The 20,798-nt window shown below is 47.1% G+C and overlaps 1 protein-coding gene across 2 annotated transcripts in view; it reads right to left on the bottom strand.

The window, feature by feature from the left end:
- Nucleotides 1–20,798, bottom strand: part of LOC141078346 (dynein heavy chain domain-containing protein 1-like) — a 283,431-nt gene that overhangs the window by 30,612 nt on the left and 232,021 nt on the right. The gene's annotated exons all lie outside the window — the stretch shown is intronic.

The raw sequence follows: 20,798 nt of genomic DNA, 5'->3' as shown, positions 1-20,798 counted from the left end.
CTAGTGCTTTTTGAAGTGTGTTTTGGGTCATTGTCCTGTAGGAAGACCCATGACCTCTGAGGTAGACCCAGCTTTCTCACACTGGGCCCTACATTATGCTGCAAAATTTGTTGGTAGTCTTCAGACTTCATAATGCCATGCACACGGTCAAGCAGTCCAGTGCCAGAGGCAGCAAAGCAACCCCAAAACATCAGGGAACCTCCGCCATGTTTGACTGTAGGGACCGTGTTCTTTTCTTTGAATGCCTCTTTTTTTCTCCTGTAAACTCTATGTTGATGCCTTTGCCCAAAAAGCTCTACTTTTGTCTCATCTGACCAGAGAACATTCTTCCAAAACGTTTTAGGCTTTTTCAGGTAAGTTTTGGCAAACTCCAGCCTGGCTTTTTTATGTCTCGGGGTAAGAAGTGGGGTCTTCCTGGGTCTCCTACCATACAGTCCCTTTTCATTCAGACGCCGACGGATAGTACGGGTTGACACTGTTGTACCCTCGGACTGCAGGGCAGCTTGAACTTGTTTGGATGTTAGTCGAGGTTCTTTATCCAACATCCGCACAATCTTGCGTTGAAATCTCTTGTCAATTTTTCTTTTCCGTCCACATCTAGGGAGGTTAGCCACAGTGCCATGGGCTTTACACTTCTTGATGACACTGCGCACGGTAGACACAGGAACATTCAGGTCTTTGGAGATGGACTTGTAGCCTTGAGATTGCTCATGCTTCCTCACAATTTGGTTTCTCAAGTCCTCAGACAATTCTTTGGTCTTCTTTCTTTTCTCCATGCTCAATGTGGTACACACAAGGACACAGGACAGAGGTTGAGTCAACTTTAATCCATGTCACCTGGCTGCAAGTGTGATTTAGTTATTGCCAACACCTGTTAGGTGCCACAGGTAAGTTACAGGTGCTGTTAATTACACAAATTAGAGAAGCATCACATGATTTTTCGCACAGTGCCAATACTTTTGTCCACCCTCTTTTTTATGTTTGGTGTGGACTTATATCCAATTTGGCTTTAGGACAATTCTTTTTGTGTTTTTTCATTTAAGACAAATTAAATGAAGATAATAATACCAAAGAATTTGTGTTTGCAATCATTTTCAGAAAGAAACTGAATATTATCTGACAGAAATGCAGGGGTGTCAATACTTTTGGCCACAACTGTAAGTGAGTATAATAAAATACAGTAGTCCCTCGTGTAAAATACAAATACCACTCCCCTCCTGCAGCGGCGCTGCTCCAGCGATGACACAGCTTTCTCCAGCCACTGATTGGCTGCAGCGCTCACATGGCAAAACAAGGCCCGGGACATCAGTCATTGCTAGAACAGTGCGGACGTGAGAATCTGTGGGAATACGGTATGACAGGAGGGGATGGCCGCGTAGTGGAGACCCGTTTAATATAAAGGCAGGGGGGCATTTATGTACATGTAATCGAAGTACATGTATCAAAGTACTGCTGGCAGTTATAACATGGCTGAATCTAACACGCATCTCTATTCTCTTCATACAAGTATGTACAGTTGTGGCCAAAAGTATTGACACCCCTGCATTTCTGTCAGATAATACTCAGTTTCTTCCTGAAAATGATTGCAAACACAAATTCTTTGGTACTATTATCTTCATTTAATTTGTCTTAAATGAAAAAAACACAAAAGAAAATGAAGCAAAAAGCAAAACATTGATCATTTCACACAAAACTCCAAAAATGGGCCAGACAAAAGTATTGGCACCCTCAGCCTAATACTTGGTTACACAACATTTAGCCAAAATAACTGCGACCAACCGCTTCCGGTAACCATCAATGAGTTTCTTACAATGCTCTGCTGGAATTTTAGACCATTCTTCTTTGGCAAACTGCTCCAGGTCCCTGATATTTGAAGGGTGCCTTCTCCAAACTGCCATTTTTAGATCTCTCCACAGGTGTTCTATGGGATTCAGGTCTGGACTCATTGCTGGCCACCTTAGAAGTCTCCAGTGCTTTCTCTCAAACCATTTTCTAGTGCTTTTTGAAGTGTGTTTTGGGTTATTGTCCTGCTGGAAGACCCATGACCTCTGAGGGAGACCCAGCTTTCTCACACTGGGCCCTACATTATGCTGCAAAATTTGTTGGTAGTCTTCAGACTTCATAATGCCATGCACACGGTCAAGCAGTCCAGTGCCAGAGGCAGCAAAGCAACCCCAAAACATCAGGGAACCTCCGCCATGTTTGACTGTAGGGACCGTGTTCTTTTCTTTGAATGCCTCTTTTTTTCTCCTGTAAACTCTATGTTGATGCCTTTGCCCAAAAAGCTCTACTTTTGTCTCATCTGACCAGAGAACATTCTTCCAAAACGTTTTAGGCTTTTTCAGGTAAGTTTTGGCAAACTCCAGCCTGGCTTTTTTATGTCTCGGGGTAAGAAGTGGGGTCTTCCTGGGTCTCCTACCATACAGGCCCTTTTCATTCAGACGCCGACGGATAGTACGGGTTGACACTGTTGTCCCCTCGGACTGCAGGGCAGCTTGAACTTGTTTGGATGTTAGTCGAGGTTCTTTATCCAACATCCGCACAATCTTGCGTTGAAATCTCTTGTCAATTTTTCTTTTCCGTCCACATCTAGGGAGGTTAGCCACAGTGCCATGGGCTTTACACTTCTTGATGACACTGCGCACGGTAGACACAGGAACATTCAGGTCTTTGGAGATGGACTTGTAGCCTTGAGATTGCTCATGCTAGCTCATAATTTGGTTTCTCAAGTCCTCAGACAGTTCTTTGGTCTTCTTTCTTTTCTCCATGCTCAATGTGGTACACACAAGGACACAGGACAGAGGTTGAGTCAACTTTAATCCATGTCAGCTGGCTGCAAGTGTGATTAAGGCTATGTGCCCACGTAGCGTTTTAAAACGCACACTTAAAACCAGACTCCTTCCCAGGAATTGCGCGTTTTTTTCCCCGCACGATTTCACCGCGATTTTACCGCAATTCTGTTCGCGATTTTGCCGCGATTTTCTCAAGCACTTTCCAAGCGATTTGAAGCATCGCTTGGAAAGTGATTGACAGGTTGGTCACACTCGTCAATCATAGTGTTTGACAAGTGTGAGCAGCTTTTTACTATTGAGGCGGCCTATGCGTCATCAATAGTAAAAGATAAAATGTTAAAAATGATAAAAAAATAAAAAATCGGGGTATATTTACCTTCCGACGTCCCGCGCTGCCATCCCGGGCCACAGCGTTCCCAGTAGCCACATGCGGGCAGTAAACGGTTCTCATGCATTCCTATGGGTGCGGAATCGCGGCAATTCTTTGCAATTCCGCACAAAAGAATGAGCATGCTGCGATTTTTTCCGCGATGCGTTTCCGCCACGGAAAAAAGCGCAGCATTAGCACAGCATGTGTGGAATGCCATAGGAATGCATGGGGGGCGTTCTGTGCATGATTTTTAAACGTTTTCGCGCCAAAAATCGCTGCAAAAACGCTTAAAAATCGCATTGTGGGCACACAGCCTTAGTTATTGCCAACACCTGTTAGGTGCCACAGGTAAGTTACAGGTGCTGTTAATTACACAAATTAGAGAAGCATCACATGATTTTTCGAACAGTGCCAATACTTTTGTCCACCCTCTTTTTTATGTTTGGTGTGGAATTATATCCAATTTGGCTTTAGGACAATTCTTTTTGTGTTTTTTAATTTAAGACAAATTAAATGAAGATAATAATACCAAAGAATTTGTGTTTGCAATCATTTTCAGGAAGAAACGGAGTATTATCTGACAGAATTGCAGGGGTGTCAATACTTTTGGCCACAACTGTAACTATTTCCAGCAACATCACTGAGTCCTGCATGTGTCCTACCTATGTAATTCATCTTTGCAGCATATATAATGGTATATAGTTATTTCAACTCACCCTGCTTCTCCCCTTATGCTATTGAGGTCAAGTAACTTTTCAAAGTGGTTTATGATCCATGTAGGCCTGGACACTTGTTTATCTGCTAAATACATTTATTGTGTCCTGCTGTCTTAACTTATTATTATTGATTGCTAATGAGTAAGAAGAGGTAAAAAAAAAGGAAGATCTTTGTAAAGTAAGGCTGGGTTCACACGTAGCGGAACTCTCGTGGAAATTACCGCGAGAATTCCGGAATTCCATTCCGTGGGAAAATCGCATTTTAAATTCCCGCGATTTTCCCGAGGAAAAAGTAGCATTTTGCAAGCGTAATTAGCTTGCAGTATTGCTAGCGTTTTCCAAGCGATCTGGAGCATCGCTTGGAGAACTGATTGACAGGTTGGTCACACTCGTCAAACACAGTGTTTGACGAGTGTGACCAACTTTTTACTATTGAGGCTGCCTATGCGGCATCAGTAGTAAAAGATAAAATGTAAAAATAATTTAAAAAAAAAATATTGTTATTCTCGCCTTCCGACGTCCCGCGCTGCCTTCCCGCCTCTCTCCACGCTCCCGGTCCCAGTAATCCTTTGCGACAATTACCGCGATGACGTCACGCGAATGACCGAGAGACTTCGCGATCGCGCGAGAATGGACGTCATCGCTCGCAAAGGCTTACTGGGACCGGGAGCGTGGAGAGAGGCGGGAAGGCTGCGCGGGACGTCAGAAGGTGAGAATAACAATATTTTTTATTTTAAATTCTATTTTTTACAGGGATATGGTACCCAGAGCCCAGAGGACAGTCTCCTCTCCTCCGGACCGTGGGTACCATCCGCAAATGTTCTGCTTACTTTTCGCATGGTGTGCACAGCCACATGCGGGAAGTAAGCGGGACAATGCATTCCTATGGGTGCGGGATCGCCGCGATTCCGCGAAATTAATGAGCATGCTGCGTTTTTTACCGCGAAGCGATTCCGCCGCGGTAAAAACCACAGCATTAGCACGGCATTGCGGAATCCCATAGGAATGCATGGGATGCTTATTTTTCGTTTTTTTTTGTGGCAAAAACGCGCGGAAAAAAAACGGTACGTGTGAACGAGGCCTTAGATATGATTTTGCACAACTTTCTAGAATCTCCCATTGCTACACACTGAGTAGACGAGCCTGTCATGTAGCTGCAACCCCCCCTCCTTATCAGCTCTGTGCTTGCTGGTAACATGAAACCGTCCATTTCCTCTCGCAGCCTTCCCCCCTGCAAGGGAAAGCATTTCTTTGTTCTGAAAAATGCGGCTTGCCTACAGGTATAGGAAATATTAAAAGAAGCTCCAGCGTGCACTCCGCTTGTGACAGAGATATGAAACTCACATTTCTGCGAAGGGCACGAAGCCAGCTTTCTAAACCCCTAAGCTTCACGATTCTCGGACCTCCAGAAATTGAGATATGGATTGCTCCCAAATGGAATGTCCTATCTAGTGCATTCTTGATGTTTTCTTGTTGGGATTGTTACACTGGGAAACATGATACCCTTGGTGAGTTCATACGAGCTTCCCCCACTAAGATGTGGTTATCATAAGCTTTTTTAGTTAAGTTATAACTGAGAGAGAAGGGGGGTTGGACCTCACGAGACCGCCCATTTCGTGAGGTCACAGACCCTAGGCTATAGGTATTCCCTACCAAATTCCAGTCAGTTCAGCTGGAGTCCTCCTGCCAGAGAGACCTGCCGATGAGTGGGGACGTTTGGTTAAGCGCCCCTCCCCCAGCCACATGGTCTGCCTAATACCAACTACGCACATGTGAGTGGTACTTTCTGTTCTTTCATCCACTTTCATCCACTTTGTTTTATATTTGTACATATTTAATGTCTCAACTTTATAGCAACTTTTATCTGTATAATCACCGCCCTTTTGGGAATAAATGATAAAAATCTATTAGTCTGCCTCCATGCTCTAAGAAACGAACTATGCACCTTTTTTAGATAATCGCTACTAATTTGGGGTTTGTCACGGACCCTCTTAATTAACTCTTTGATTAAGTAAAGCATGGCTGGTGGCAGCGTGGTGTGCGGGACTGGCGAGGCTAGCTGGCAGTGCAGACGGGTCTTACATGCTGAATGAGGGGCTGCGGCCACAGCATTGATAATTCCCTTACTGCAGTAGTCTAATTACCCGTGCACAGCAAGCAGCCCATCCGGCGACTAATCACTCTAGGTGCAGTTCCCTGACTGACCTGAGGGTAAGGGGGTGCCGGAGAGCTGCGAGTTCCAAGGTGGTACTGAGATAGTGGGATATACATAAATCCCCGCAGTTCTTGGAAGGTTGTTAGCAGTGGTGGGGCATCCAAAATACCCCCCCTGCGATAAATTGTCAAAGCAAGATTAGCTTGCTGTATTTTTGTCACATGGTGCCAGTGGTGGGATAACTAAGATAAACCCCCACTGTGCCTGTGATAGCCGTGTGCTGGCATTGCGTCACGTCCCTCCGTCCGCTGACAAACCCGTGTCGGTGGTGGGATCGTGACGTCAGTGGTGGGATCGTGACATATTGGTGGCACAGGGTCCACTGTCCATTGCAATTTGGTGGCAGCGGTCTGCCGTTCCTCACAATCTTAGAAGTGGCCTCCTATAAATTCAGAGCTAGCCTGGGGATGCATTTATGCAGGGGGGCATTATGTACATGTAATCAAGGTATGCTGGCAGTTATAACATGGCAGGAGACAGGGCAGGAGACAGGTAAGACAAATTATTATTATTATTATGCATTTATATAGCGCCATTTATTCCATGGCGCTTTACATGTGAAAAGGGGAAATATAGACAAGTATAATAAACATGTGTAAGACAGGGGACACACAAGTACATAAGGAGAGGGGGCCCTGACCGCGAGGGCTCACAGTCTACAAGGATGGGTGAGGCAGTGGCGTAGCAACTGTTTGTGGCGCCCGGGGCGGTCGAAAAATTTGCCGCCCCTTTGGTCGTTGATAATCCAAAAGCATCCGAAGAACCCATGTATGGTCCATGGCGCACACAGACAGCACACTGCCCAATTATACACCTGTCTGAACAAGCCCTTACTGTGTGAGCAAAAAAAAATGGTGGTCAAGACGGATTGTGATCTAGATACATCACCAGTAAGTTTATGCACCCCAACATTTCAGACACACAGACTCCCCCCTCTCTACCTTCATGTGTGCTGAAGCATTATTATAGTCACTGACTGACAATGGCTGCATATAACACCAGATGTACACATGTGTAGCTTAACATAGGGGCAGGCACTGGTGACAGGCAGGAAAATGGGGGAGCAGGCACTGGTGACAGGCAGGCAAATGGGGAGCAGGCACTGGTGACAGGCAGGCAAATGGGGGAGCAGGCACTGGTGACAGGCAGGAAAATGGGGGAGCAGGCACTGGTGACAGGCAGGCAAATGGGGGAGCAGGCACTGGTGACAGGCAGGCAAATGGGGGAGCAGGCACTGGTGACAGGCAGGAAAATGGGGGAGCAGGCACTGGTGACAGGCAGGAAAATGGGGGAGCAGGCACTGGTGACAGGCAGGCAAATGAGGGAGCAGGCACTGGTGACAGGCAGGAAAATGGGGGAGCAGGCACTGGTGACAGGCAGGCAAATGGGGGAGCAGGCACTGGTGACAGGCAGGCAAATGGGGGAGCAGGCACTGGTGACAGGCAGGAAAATGGGGGAGCAGGCACTGGTGACAGGCAGGCAAATGGGGGAGCAGGCACTGGTGACAGGCAGGATGAAAAGTAGAAGGATGAGCAGCAAAATAAGCAGGATTATCAGATGGACAGCAGCAGGACAGGCAGGCAGAAAAGGCTCAGGCACCAGTGAAATGTAGAAAAGCAGGTAGCAGAATTTAAAAAAAAAAAAAAAAACAGGTACAAGTAACAGGCAGACAGACACCAGCGACAGACAAACAGGCAGATATGTTGTGCACTGACATTGTAAAAGTAGAAATAACAGAACAAAGAAAAGCAAGTGAACAGCAGAGTGACAGGCAGTCAGAAGAAGCAGGCAGGAGGATAGGCAGGGCAGGCACAGGTAATTGGTTGGATGAAATGTAGTAAGGCCGGCGCAGAATCAGGATAAACAGGTGCACAGCAGGATGACAGATAGACAGGACAGGTAACAGCTACAGTGAAAAGTAGAGAAGCAGGTAGCAGAAAAAAATTCAGCAGGTGGACAGAAGAGTGACAGGCAGATAAGGCAGGATAAGCATTTGGACAGCGGGGTGACATGCAGATAGGCAAGACAAGGAGGACAGGAAGGGAGGGAGAGAAGTGGCAGACAGGTATAACAACCATGAGTCCAGGCAGGGTGACAGCACTATGACAACCAGGGGCAGGGTGACAATGCTATGACAGGTAGGGTGACAGTGCGGTGCAGGCAGGGTGACAGCCAGGATGACAGGCAGGGGTAGAGTGACAGTGCAGTGACAGCCAGGGCAGGGTGACAGCGCTGTGACAGGCAGGGTGACAGACAGGGGCAGGGTGACAATGCTATGACAGGCAGGGTGACAATGCGGTGCAGGCAGCGTGACAGCTGGGTGACAGAGCTGTGACAGGCAGGGTGACAGACAGGGGCAGGGTGACAATGCTATGACAGGCAGGGTGACAATGCGGTGCAGGCAGCGTGACAGCTGGGTGACAGAGCTGTGACAGGCAGGGTGACAGCATTGTGACAGGCAGGGTGACAGGTAGGGGCAGGGTGACAGCGCTGTGACAGGCAGGGTGGCAGGTAGGGGCAGGGTGACAGCGCTGTGACAGGCAGGGTGACAGTGCTGTGACAGGCAGGGTGACAGGTAGGGGCAGGGTGACAGCGCTGTGACAGGCAGGGTGACAGCGCTGTGACAGGCAGGGTGACAGCGCTGTGACAGGCAGGGTGACAGGTAGGGGCAGGGTGACAGCACAGTGACAGGTAGGGGCAGGGTGACAGCAGAGTGACAGGCAGGGGAAGGGTGACAGCAATGTGACAGGCAGGGGCATGGTAACAGCGCTGTGATGGGCAGGGTGACAGGTAGGGGCAGGGTGACAGGTAGGGGCAGGGTGACAGCACAGTGACGGGCAGGGTGACAAGTAGGGGCAGGGTGACAGCACTGTGACAGGCAGGGTGACAGCAGTGTGACAGGTAGGGGCAGGGTGACAGCGCTGTGACAGGCAGGGTGACAGCGCTGTGACAGGCAGGGCAACAGGTAGGGGCAGGGTGACAGCGCAGTGACAGGTAGGGGCAGGGTGACAGGCAGGGGCAGGCAGGGTGACAGCAGTGTGACAGGCAGGGGAAGGGTGACAGTACTGTGACAGGCAGGGTGACAGCAGTGTGACAGGTAGGGGCAGGGTGACAGCACTGTGACAGGCAGGGTGACAGCTCCCTCCCCTCCTCTTGCAATCAACAAGTCGGCAGCACAGTGACACAGTGCCAGACAATAACAAGTTTGACCCCCCTCCCATCCCTCCTCCGTCACCTGGAGCAGCACGGAGCGGACGGCTGCCATTACCTTAGCAGGGCACGCGGGGCCACACTGCCATCCCTGGGGACATGGCTGCCGCCGCCTCTGGTGCTCTGCAGCTGCTTTGGGCACTAGGGCAGTTGTGCTGCAGCTGAGGGTAATCCAGCTCCCACTTCCTCCATGATCTGCACAGAGCCAGGCAGGGGTTAGCCCGGGACAGCGGGTCAAACCCAGAGAAACGGATGAAGCAGGCAGCAGCAGCAGCCTCCCCAGACACACGGCCAATAAATACAAGCTGGCAGCTCCAGGCGCTCGGCAATCGATTACAGGACAGTGCACTTGATCCGCTTCCCTGAATGTCTCCAGTGATCTCAGCAGCGAGGGGTGGATCCAGCAAGGCACCCCGTGACCCACCTGCCCTCGCCGCCAAAATCTGCTGCTGCTGCACTGTGCCTCCACGCTTCTCCCACAGGGGAGAGGAATTGCTGCTGCTGCCGCCCCCACACACGTGCCGCCTGGGGCGGACCGCCCCCCCCCTACGCCACTGGGGTGAGGATACAGTAGGAGAGGGTAGAGCAGGTCGACAAATACAGAGACAAATAAATAAATCTATTCCCTGTACATTTGGATTACCACAAATATATACCATATGCATTTGTGTAATTTATATCCTGGCCGCTGCATTCACACACATCCACCGCCCTGGCATTAACTCTTTACACTCCATCCATATTGGCCCCTCGCTTCTTTCCTCTCCTATGTATAGCACTCACGCTCTTTTCACATTGTTAAATTGCACAGATCCAGTCAGTCCCACCATTCTACACAAGAGACGCTCTCACAAATCACTCAACCATCTGCTCACTCTTTCTATCCTCCTTCTCCTAGTCGCAGGAGACATTGCTCCCAACCCTGGTCCCCCTTGTTATAGTAAGTCAAACCCCCCGACAGCTACACTCAGAAACCCCTCTAATCTTATTAATATTCTCTGCATGCCTTCTATCTCTTTTAATTGTGCCCTTTGGAATTCTCGCTCAGTGTGTAATAAACTCTCCTTAATCCAAGACTTCTTCCTTTCCGATTGTCTTAACCTCCTGGCTCTTACTGAAACCTGGATCCAGCAGTCAGACACCACCGCTGCTGCACTTTCATACGGGGGACTACACTTCTCTCATATCCCAAGATCAGACAACAGAGCAGGTGGAGGCGTTGGTCTGCTCCTATCACCCAAATGTACCTTTCAGGTTATCCCTCAAGTATTCTCACTAGTCTTCCCTTCTTTTGAGGTCCATGCTGTCAGACTCTACACCCCCTTCTCCATGCGAGTGGCAGTGGTCTATCGTCCTCCCGGCCCTTCCCATCAGTTTATGGATCATTTTGCCACCTGGCTTCCACACTATCTCTCCTGTGACACCCCCACCGTCATCATGGGAGACTTCAACATTCCCATTGCCCTTCCCCTCTCCCCATCTGCTTCTAACCTTTTATCTCTAACCTCCTCTTTCGGCCTCTCTCAGCATACTAACTCCCCCACGCATGAAGACGGAAACTCCCTCGCCTTTGTCTTCTCCCGCCTTTGCTCAGTGGATGATTTCACAAACTCCCCTATCGCGCTCTCTGACCACAACCTTCTATCATTCTCTATCAAGAACTGCCAGGCCGCTCAGGTCACCCCCACTTTCCACACTTGCACCAGTGACCCCATTCCATCTCATCTCCTCCAGTCCCTTTCCCCTGCTGTCACCACTCACCTAACAAAAATATTTAACCTCTCTCTCTCTTCCAGTATCTTTCCTTCCTCATTTAAGCATGCCATCATACATCCACTAATTAAAAAACCATCCCTTGACCAAAACTGTGCCGCTAACTATAGACCTGTCTCTAATCTTCCCTTCATCTCTAAACTCCGGGAACGCCTGGTCCACTCCCGTCTTATCGCTATCTCTCTGATAACTCTCTTCTCGACCCTCTCCAATCCGGTTTCCGCTCTTTATACTCTACTGAAACTGCCCTCACTAAAGTCTCTGATGATCTACTAACAGCTAAATCTAATGGTCATTACTCCATGCTAATTCTCTTGGATCTCTACAGCATTCGACACTGTGGATCATCAGGTCCTCCTCACTATGCCCCATTCCATTGGCCTCAAGGACACCGTTCTCTCATGGTTCTCCTCCTATCTCTCTGACCGCTCCTTTACTGTATCTTTTGCCGGTTCCTCCTCTCATCTTCCCCTTACTGTTGGGGTTCCTCAAGGATCGGTTCTAGGTCCCCTCCTCTTCTCCTTGTACACTGCCCCTATTGGTCAAACAATCAGTAGATTTGGTTTCCAGTACCATCTCTATGCTGATGACACCCAATTATACGCTTCTTCTCCTGACATCACGCCAGCCTTTCTAGAAAACACCGGCGATTGTCTAAACGCTGTGTCTAACATCATGTCCTCACTATATCTGAAACTGAACCTGTCAAAGACTGAACTCCTTGTGTTTCCTCCCTCTACTAATGTACCTATACCCGACATTGCCATTTCTGTGTGTGGTTCCACTATTACTCCCCAGCAACATGCCCGCTGTCTTGGGGTCATACTTGACTCCGAGCTTTCCTTTGCCCCCCACATTTGATCACTGGCTCGCTCTTGTCATCTGCACCTCAAAAACATTTCTAGAATTCGACCTTTTCTTACTTTTGACTCCGCAAAAACTCTTACTGTTTCTCTTATTCATTCTCGCCTGGACTATTGTAACTCTCTTCTAATCGGCCTCCCTCTTACCAAACCCCCCCCCTCCAATCTGTCTTGAATGCTGCAGCCAGGATCATATTCCTCAGCAATCGTTACACCGATGCCTCTACCTTGTGCCAGTCATTACACTGGCTACCCATCCACTCCAGAATTCAGTATAAACTTATTACCCTCACCCACAAAGCCCTCCATGGCTCAGCATCACCCTAATCTCCTCCCTTGTTTCAGTATACCACCCTACCCGCGCCCTCCGTTCTGCTGATGACCTGAGGTTAGCATCCTCAATAATCAGAACCTCCCACTCCCGTCTCCAAGACTTTACACGTGCTGTGCCAATTCTTTGGAATGCACTTCCCAGGTCAATACGATTAGTCCCCAATCCCCACAATTTTAAGCGTGCCCTGAAAATGCATTTATTCAGACTGGCCTACCGCCTCAACACATTAACCTAATCTATCCCTGTGTGGCTCATTTCTAAATTTTTTACCATAACCAGATTATTATTATTATTTATTGTTATAGCGCCATTTATTCCATGGCATTTTACATGTAAGATTCCTCGTATCATGTTCCCACATGCTTTATGCATTAATCGCCCTCTGCGTCTGTACTATTACATATTTACACTGTTAACTGGTTCATGCAGCAACAGGAACACCCGATTCTTACAGTAGGGAAGGTCCAAACCATAAAAGCAACTGTTACCACCCACCTTTCGTGTCTCCCTCTTTCCTCATAGACTGTAAGCTTGCGAGCAGGGCCCTCATTCCTCTTGGTATCTGTTATGATCTATGTGATTATTGTTATGCTGTAATGTCTATTGTCTGTACAAGTCCCCTCTGAAATGTAAAGTGCTGCGGAATATGTCGGCGCTATAAAAATAAAATTTATTATTATTAAAGGCACAGAAATGTCCGATGCCTTGGGGTGGTGTGTCCGGGGGCAGACACCGTGGTGTCGCCGTGTCAGGTCTGACTGTTCCAAGTCTCTCTGATGACAGTCCTCGCATATACCGAGCAGGTACCAGGGAGACAGAGCCGGAGACCCAGGAATAGTGGCACCAAGAGATAAAGCCACGTAGTAAAGGCCTGTTCACACAGTCGATCCATCACAGACAAGTCAAGACATGAGTATGTAGAAATGAGATTTGCGGCGGATCCCGCATCTGGAGGCACGTACACCCCTGCTTCACTTCTAATCAAGTTTACCAGCCAAGCCCGAGGACAATATGTCCCAAGACTGAGCACATCAAGCTATCTAGCATATACACTGTGTTCCAAATTATTATGCAAATTGGATTTAAGTGTCATAAAGATGTAATTTTTTGTTTTTCAAATAAACTCATAGATGGTATTGTGGATCAGGGCTCTTTGGATCACTGAAATCAATCTCAAATTCCTGTGATAATTAGTTTACAAGATGAGCCCAATTAAAGGAAAGCTACTTAAGATTGATGTTCCACATTATTAAGCAGGGCACAGGTTTCAAGGAATTTAGGAAAGAAAAAGGATCTCTCTGCTGCTGAAAAGCATCAAATAGTGCAATGTCTTGGTCAGGAGATGAAAACATTAGATATTTCCCAAAAACTTAAACGTGATCATTGTATTGTTAAGAGATTTGTGGTTGATTCTGAGCACAGACATGTTTGTGCTGATAAAGGCAGAATGAGGAAGGTTTCTGCCAGGCAAGTTCATCGGATTAAGAGAGTGGCTGCTAAAAAGCCATTACCAACCAGCAAACAGATATTTAAAGCTGCTGGTGCCTCTGGAGTCCCTCGAACCTCAAGGTGTAGGATCCTTCAAAGGCTTGCTGTGCTGCATAAACCTACTATTCGGCCACCCCTAAACAGTGTTCACAAGCAGAAATGGTTGCAGTGGGCCCAGACATACATGAAGACTAATTTTCAAACAGTCTTGTTTACTGATGAGTGTCGAGCAACCCTGGATGGTCCAGATGGATGGAGTAGTGGATGGTTGGTGGATGGCCACTATGTCCCAACAAGGCTGCGACATCAGCAAGGAGGTGGAGTCATGTTTTGGGCCGGAATCATGGGGAAACAGCTGGTAGGGCTCTTTAAGGTTCCTGAAGGTGTGAAAATGACCTCTGCAAAGTATATAGAGTTTCTGACTGACAGCTGTCTTCCATGGTATAAAAAGCAGAAATGTGCCTTCAGGAGCAAAATCATCTTCATGCACGACAATGCACCATCTCATGCTGCAAAGAATACCTCTGAGTCATTGACTGCTATGGGCATAAAAGGAGATAAACTCATGGTGTGGCCACCATCTTCCCCTGACCTCAACCCTATAGAGAACCTTTGGAGTATCATCAAGCAAAATATCTATGAGGGTGGGAGACAGTTCACATCAAAACAGCAGCTCTGGGAGGCTATTCTGACTTCATGAAAAGAAATACAAGCAGAAACTCTCCAAAAACTCCCAAGTTCAATGGATGCAAGAATTGTGAAGGTGATGTCACAGAAGGGTTCCTATGTTACCACGTAACTTGGCCTGTTAGGATGTTTTGAAGTTAAATAGCTTTTTTGTTCAGCGAATGTGACCTCCTAATGCTGCAAATTCCACAAATGAACATTTTCAGTTCTTTAAAACAGATCAAATGTTTAGAAATTCTACTGTGCCTAATAATTTGGAACACTGCAATATGAGCTTTTATTCATTTTGGAGATTATACTGTTATCATTGGGAGGTTTCTTCAATAAAATTTGATCTATACTCCAACGGGTGATGACCTTTATTAGACTGACTGTCATTTGTATCGACTATTTAGGAAAATCAGAGAAAAATATCATTTGCATAATAATTTGGAACACAGTGTACACGTAACTGAAGAAGGTCATTTATTGGCCAAAACGTTTTCCTTCATACTACAATAAACTCGCCTTGTTTATACTTAAGTTGAGTGCTAAGGTTCTACTTACTTACTATACGGTTTGGGAACCTAGCTTTAGCACCACCCTTTAGTTGTGGTCACAGTGTTTTGTTTCTCAAGTCAAGACAGGAGTCTGGGCACAATGAGGGGTGACAGGACGGCTCCGTCCCTGTGCAGTGCCCGGCTGTACCCATGGGCTATCAGCTGCCGATACTAGAATCCATTGGCCCGAATGTATGATCCGGGATGGTGAGCGCCATGAGTTCATGTAAATGAGCATTAAAGGGCGTATCCCGGTGTGGGATGAAAGTGTGCAGTCACTCTAGAATCATAGAATCATAGAATTGTAGAGTTGGAAGGGACCTCCTGGGCCATCTGGTCCAACCCCCTGCTCAAAGCAGGATTCGCTAAATCATCCCAGTCAGATGTCTGTCCAGCCTCTGTTTGAAGACTTCCATTGAAGGAGAACTCACCACTTCTTGTGGCAGCCTGTTCCACTCATTGATCACTCTAACTGTCAAAAAGCTATTTCGAATATCTAATCTGTGTCTCCTCCCATTCAGTTTCATCCCATTGCTTCTAGTCTTTCCTTGTGCAAATGAGAATAAAGTTGATCCTTCTACAATGTGACAGCCCTTGAGATATTTGTAGACAGCTATTAAGTCTCCTCTCAGTCTTCTCTTTTGCAAACTAAACATTCCCAAATCCTGCAACCTTTCCTCATAAGACAGGGTTTGCAGACCGGTCACCATTCTGGTCGCTCTTTTCTGAACTTGCTCCAGTTTGTTGATGTCTTTTTTAAAATGTGGTGCCCAAAACTGGACACAATATTCCAGATGAGGTCTGACCAAAGAAGAGTAGAGGGCAATAATGACTTCACATGATCTAGACTGTATGCTTCTGTTAATACATCCTAGAATTGTATTTGCCTTTTTTGCTGCTGCATCACACTGTTGACTCATATTCAGTCTGTGATCTATTAGTATACCCAAGTCTTTTTCACATGTGCTGTTGCTTAGCCCTATTCCTCCCATTCTGTATATGCTTTTTTCATTTTTATTGCCCAGATGTAGTACTTTGCATTTCTCCCTGTTAAAAACCATTCTGTTAGTTGCTGCCCACTTCTCCAGTTTATTTATATCTTTTTGAATCCTCTCTCTCTCTTCTCTAGTGTTAGCTATCCCTCCTAGCTTTGTATCATCAGCAAATTTAATCAGTTTACCCTCAATTCCTTCATCTAAATCGTTGATAAAGATGTTGAACAATACAGGGCCCAGGACAGAGCCCTGTGGTACCCCACTTGAGACATTCTTCCAACTGGATGTGCAGCCATTTACGACCACTCTTTGGGTCCGATCACTAAGCCAGATATGAATCCACCTAACAGTTGCCTTGTCCATTCCATACTTAGTCATTTTTTCAATAAGGATTGTATGAGATACTTTGTCAAATGCTTTGCTGAAGTCAAGATATACTATATCTACAGCATTTCCTTGATCCACCCAATCAGTGATTCCGTCATAGAAGGAAATTAAGTTAGTCTGACATGACTTATTAGTTACAAACCCATGCTGACTCTGTTTAATCACTTTATTCTTATCCAGGTATTGACATACATGTTGTTTAATAATTTGTTCAAAGATCTTTCCTGGTATAGAAGTCAGACTCACCGTCCTATAGTTGCCTGGGTCCACCTTCTTCCCCTTTTTGAAGATAGGAACAACATTTGCTCTTCTCCAGTCTTCTGGCACTTCTCCTGTTCTCCAAGAATTTTCAAAGATTATGGAGAGGGGTTCAAAAATTTCTTCTGCTATCTCCTTCAGTACTCTGGGGTGTAATTCATCTGGACCTGGAGACTTGAATTCATTTAGGTTAGCTAAGTGTTTCCTCACTATCTTTCTGTTTATAGATATCCTGGATTCTTCTATTCCCTTAATAGGACAGTGAAGAACAGTTGATGTTACATTTCCTTTCTGAGAGAAAACAGATGCAAAATAGGAATTTAAAAGTTCAGCCTTCTCAACATCCTGTCTTACCATTTCATCATTTTCATCCTGTAAAAATCCTATAGCATCTTTGACTTTTCTTTTACTTTTGACATATCCCCAAAATCCTTTATTATTGCTTTTGACATCTCTTGCAAGCCTCAATTCATTTTCAGCTTTAGATAATCTGATTTGTGCCCTGCAGGTTCTGCAGACAGCATTATATTCTTCTTTAGATATGCCTCCCTCTTTCCATTTTATAAACATTTTTTCTTCCTTTTTAGCATGTGCTTAAGTTCTGTGTTCATCCATCCTGGTTTCCTCTATGTGATCGCAGACCTCCAAATCCTTACCGCACAGTCAGGATTCTCCGGTGCTGGGGGTGATAGCAGGCGGTCATGTGACCAAGGTACAGGAGCTTCTCACAAAATTAGAATATCATCAAAAAGTGAATTTATTTCAGTTCCTCAATACACACAGTGACCCTCCTCTATTCTAGAGAGTCATTACACACAGAGTGATCTATGTCACGGGTTTATTTCTGGTAATGTTGATGATTATGGCTTACAGCCAATGAGAACCCGAAAGTCATTATCTCAGTAAATTAGAATACTTTATCACACCAGCTGAAAAAATGATTGTAAAAACCAACATGTTGGGTCTCCTGAAATGTCTGATCAGTAAATGCATTCAGTACTTGGTCGGGCTCCTTCTGCATCAATTACTGCATCAATGCGGCGTGGCATGGAGGCGATCAGCCTGTGGCACTGCTGAGGGGCTATGGAAGCCCAGGTTGCTTTGATAGGAGCCTTCAGCTCGTCTGCATTGTTGGGTCTGGTGTCTCTCATCTTCCTCCTGACAATACTCCATAGATTCTCTATGGGGTTAAGGTCTGGCGAGTTTGCTGCCAATCAAGCCCAGTGATACTGTTGTGTGTACACCAGGTATTGGTACTTTTGGCAGTGTGGACAGGGGCCAAGTCCTGCTGGAGAATGACATTTCCATCTCCATAAAGCTTGTCGGCAGAGGGAAGCATGAAGAGCTCTAAGATGTCCTGGTAGACGGCTGCGCTGACTTTGGTCTTGAAAAAACACAGTGGACCTACACCAGCAGATGAAATGGCTTCCCAAACCATCCCTGACTGTGGAGGGTCACTTTTTGTATTGAAGAACTGAAATAAATTACCTTTTTGATGATACTGTAATCTTGTGAGATGCACCTGTATGTGATTTGCATTCATGCGGTTGTAGAAGTCGCAGGAACGAGGGATGTCGTCACGGACAGGAGGCAGATCAAGAGTTAGCAGGATTTTATTAACAACAAATACACTCCACGCAGGAAGTAACAGGGCACGGAGGGGTATGATAGGACAAAGGACAGGACAGGGAGTTTGGTACGGGATAGGACAGGGACGAATGATAGTTCAAATAGAAAAGGGAAAACTTAGACTGTAGTCTTCTGGAGTGCAGCGTATCAGGGTTCCAACGGTGGCACTGGCAACAGCGGCACATGAGATCCAGATGAAATCTGTGATGGACGGGAGTCCAACAGTGGCACCGACAACAGCGGCACGTGAGGTCCTGATGAAATCTGTGATGGACGGGAGTCCAGCAGTGGCACCAACAACAGTGGCACGTGAGATCCAGATGAAGTCTGTGACGGACGGGGGTCCAACGGTGGCACAGGAAACAGCGGCACGTGAGGTCCAGATGAAATCTGTGATGGACGGGAGTCCAACAGTGGCACCAACAACAGTGGCACGTGAGATCCAGATGAAGTCTGTGACGGACGGGGGTCCAACGGTGACACCAACAACAGCGGCACATGACGTCTCAACGAAGTCTCTGGGAAGCGGGTAGATTTCCCTTGCTTACAGGTGTCTAGCACGGTACTGAGTCCAGTGTGGGGAACCGCTGGCACGTACTCTGCTCTGCGGCGTGTGCAGGTATATGGACCAGAAGCTCCAACACTATAATGCTTTCTGACATTTCCCTCTCTGTGGGTGGCACCATAATAACACCCCGACAGCAGGTGCGCTGTCTGGGTGTTATGTTCGACTCCGATCTCTCCTTCACCTCCCATATACAATCTCTTGCCCGCTCATGCCGCTTACACCTAAAGAACATCTCTAGAATCCGCCCTTTTCTCACCATGGAAACAACAAAAACTCTCACTGTCGCCCTGATCCACTCCCGCCTAGACTACTGTAATGCTCTATTAATTGGCCTCCCTCTCACTCGACTCTCCCCTCTCCAGTCTATCCTTAATGCAGCAGCCAGGGTTGTCCATCTGGCTAATCGTTTCTCAGACGCGTCCACTCTTCGCCAGTCGTTACACTGGCTGCCAATTCATTACAGGGTACAATTCAAAGTACTTGTTCTCACCCACAAAGCTCTCCACAGTGCGGCACCCCCTTACATCTCCTCCCTCATTTCTGTCTATCGGCCTAACCGACCGCTGCGCTCTACAAATGACTTTCGACTAACCTCTGCCCTAATCCGTACCTCCCACTCCCGACTCCAAGACTTCTCCCGTGCTGCGCCAATCCTCTGGAATGCTCTACCCCAAGATATTAGGACCATCCACAATTTGCATAGTTTTAGGCGCTCGCTCAAAACACATTTGTTCAGAGCGGCCTATCACATTCAGTAATCAAAGTCATGTTTGTGTGTGTGTAGCCCATTCACTATCTCCATCTAACCCCCACCCCCTGAAGATGGCTGGACCGTCATTGTAAATACATCATTGTAAATACAAACCTGTGCTTTGTATCTCCCCCACCTCATTGTAGATTGTAAGCTCCACGAGCAGGGTCGTCTTATTTCGCTTTAATTATTGTATTGTTAACGTTGTTACTTATGACTGTTGTGTTTGAAACTGTTCAACTGTAAAGCGCTGCGGAATATGTTGGCGCTATATAAATAAAGATTATTATTATTATTATTATTATGCTTGGTGAAGTCAGGTCACGCATGTCTTGGCTGCTATTAACTAAGACAATCAGGGGTAGCTGAAGGTCACGCTTTCGGTCTCTTTTCAAGCAGCACGCGCGCAGTACCCACTTTCCCGAAGCGTCTGGCACCTGACTTTATGACGGTCACCGGGCATGCACTATACGTCTCCTTTCCTCTTGTCCCCGCTGATGGCGGCGGGTGACGGTCTGTGTGGCGTAGGTACTCCCCGAATGGAGCACTCCTCTCTGTGTCTGCTGCAGCACCCGACTTGGCTCTGCTGTGTGTGCACGGCTCTGCTCTGTACGTCTGGCCCTATTCTCCAATGCGACCTCTCTGCAAGCAGTGGGGCCTGTCACTGTAATGTCTGGAGGGACGGGGCGCAACGCTCCTCTCACCGCAAGCTGCTCTGCACTGGTGCCAAAACCACCCCGTAGTGCATGCTTTTTCCCTTTTACCGCACATTGAATTGCTGCGCGTGCTTTTTTGGCTCTCTCCGCCCCGTCCTGTCAGCAGGAAGCTGCGTCTCACTAACATTTCCCTCATGCAGCAGGGGAAGGACCGCCTCTCTCAGGCTTCCCCTCGGAAACAGAGGATGCAGCCCTGTCAGTTCTGGACCCGACCTGCAGGTACCCGCGGTCCAGTCTATCTCATTACACAGTCACATGCTGACTAGTCGTGCTGGACCTCGTCAGTTCACTTGTAATGAGAGAGGCTGCGTCCTTCTAGTCAGAATGTGACTGGAAGTATGAAAATAGAGTGGCTGCTGTCACAGACCGCTCGCTCTCACCACCGGCACCAGAGAATCCTGACAGTGTGTGGTGCGCGAACTGTAACGATTTCGGAGGTCTACAGTCATAGAGTCACTGCAGACATTCATGTCACACCTGGACAGCCCCTTTAACGGACCCTCCCCC

Source organism: Dendrobates tinctorius, unplaced genomic scaffold, assembly GCF_039654945.1.
Source record: "Dendrobates tinctorius isolate UK_male_01 unplaced genomic scaffold, ASM3965494v1 ptg000537l, whole genome shotgun sequence".
Lineage (NCBI taxonomy): Eukaryota > Metazoa > Chordata > Amphibia > Anura > Dendrobatidae > Dendrobates > Dendrobates tinctorius.
This window is presented reverse-complemented; position numbering and strand designations above follow the sequence as displayed.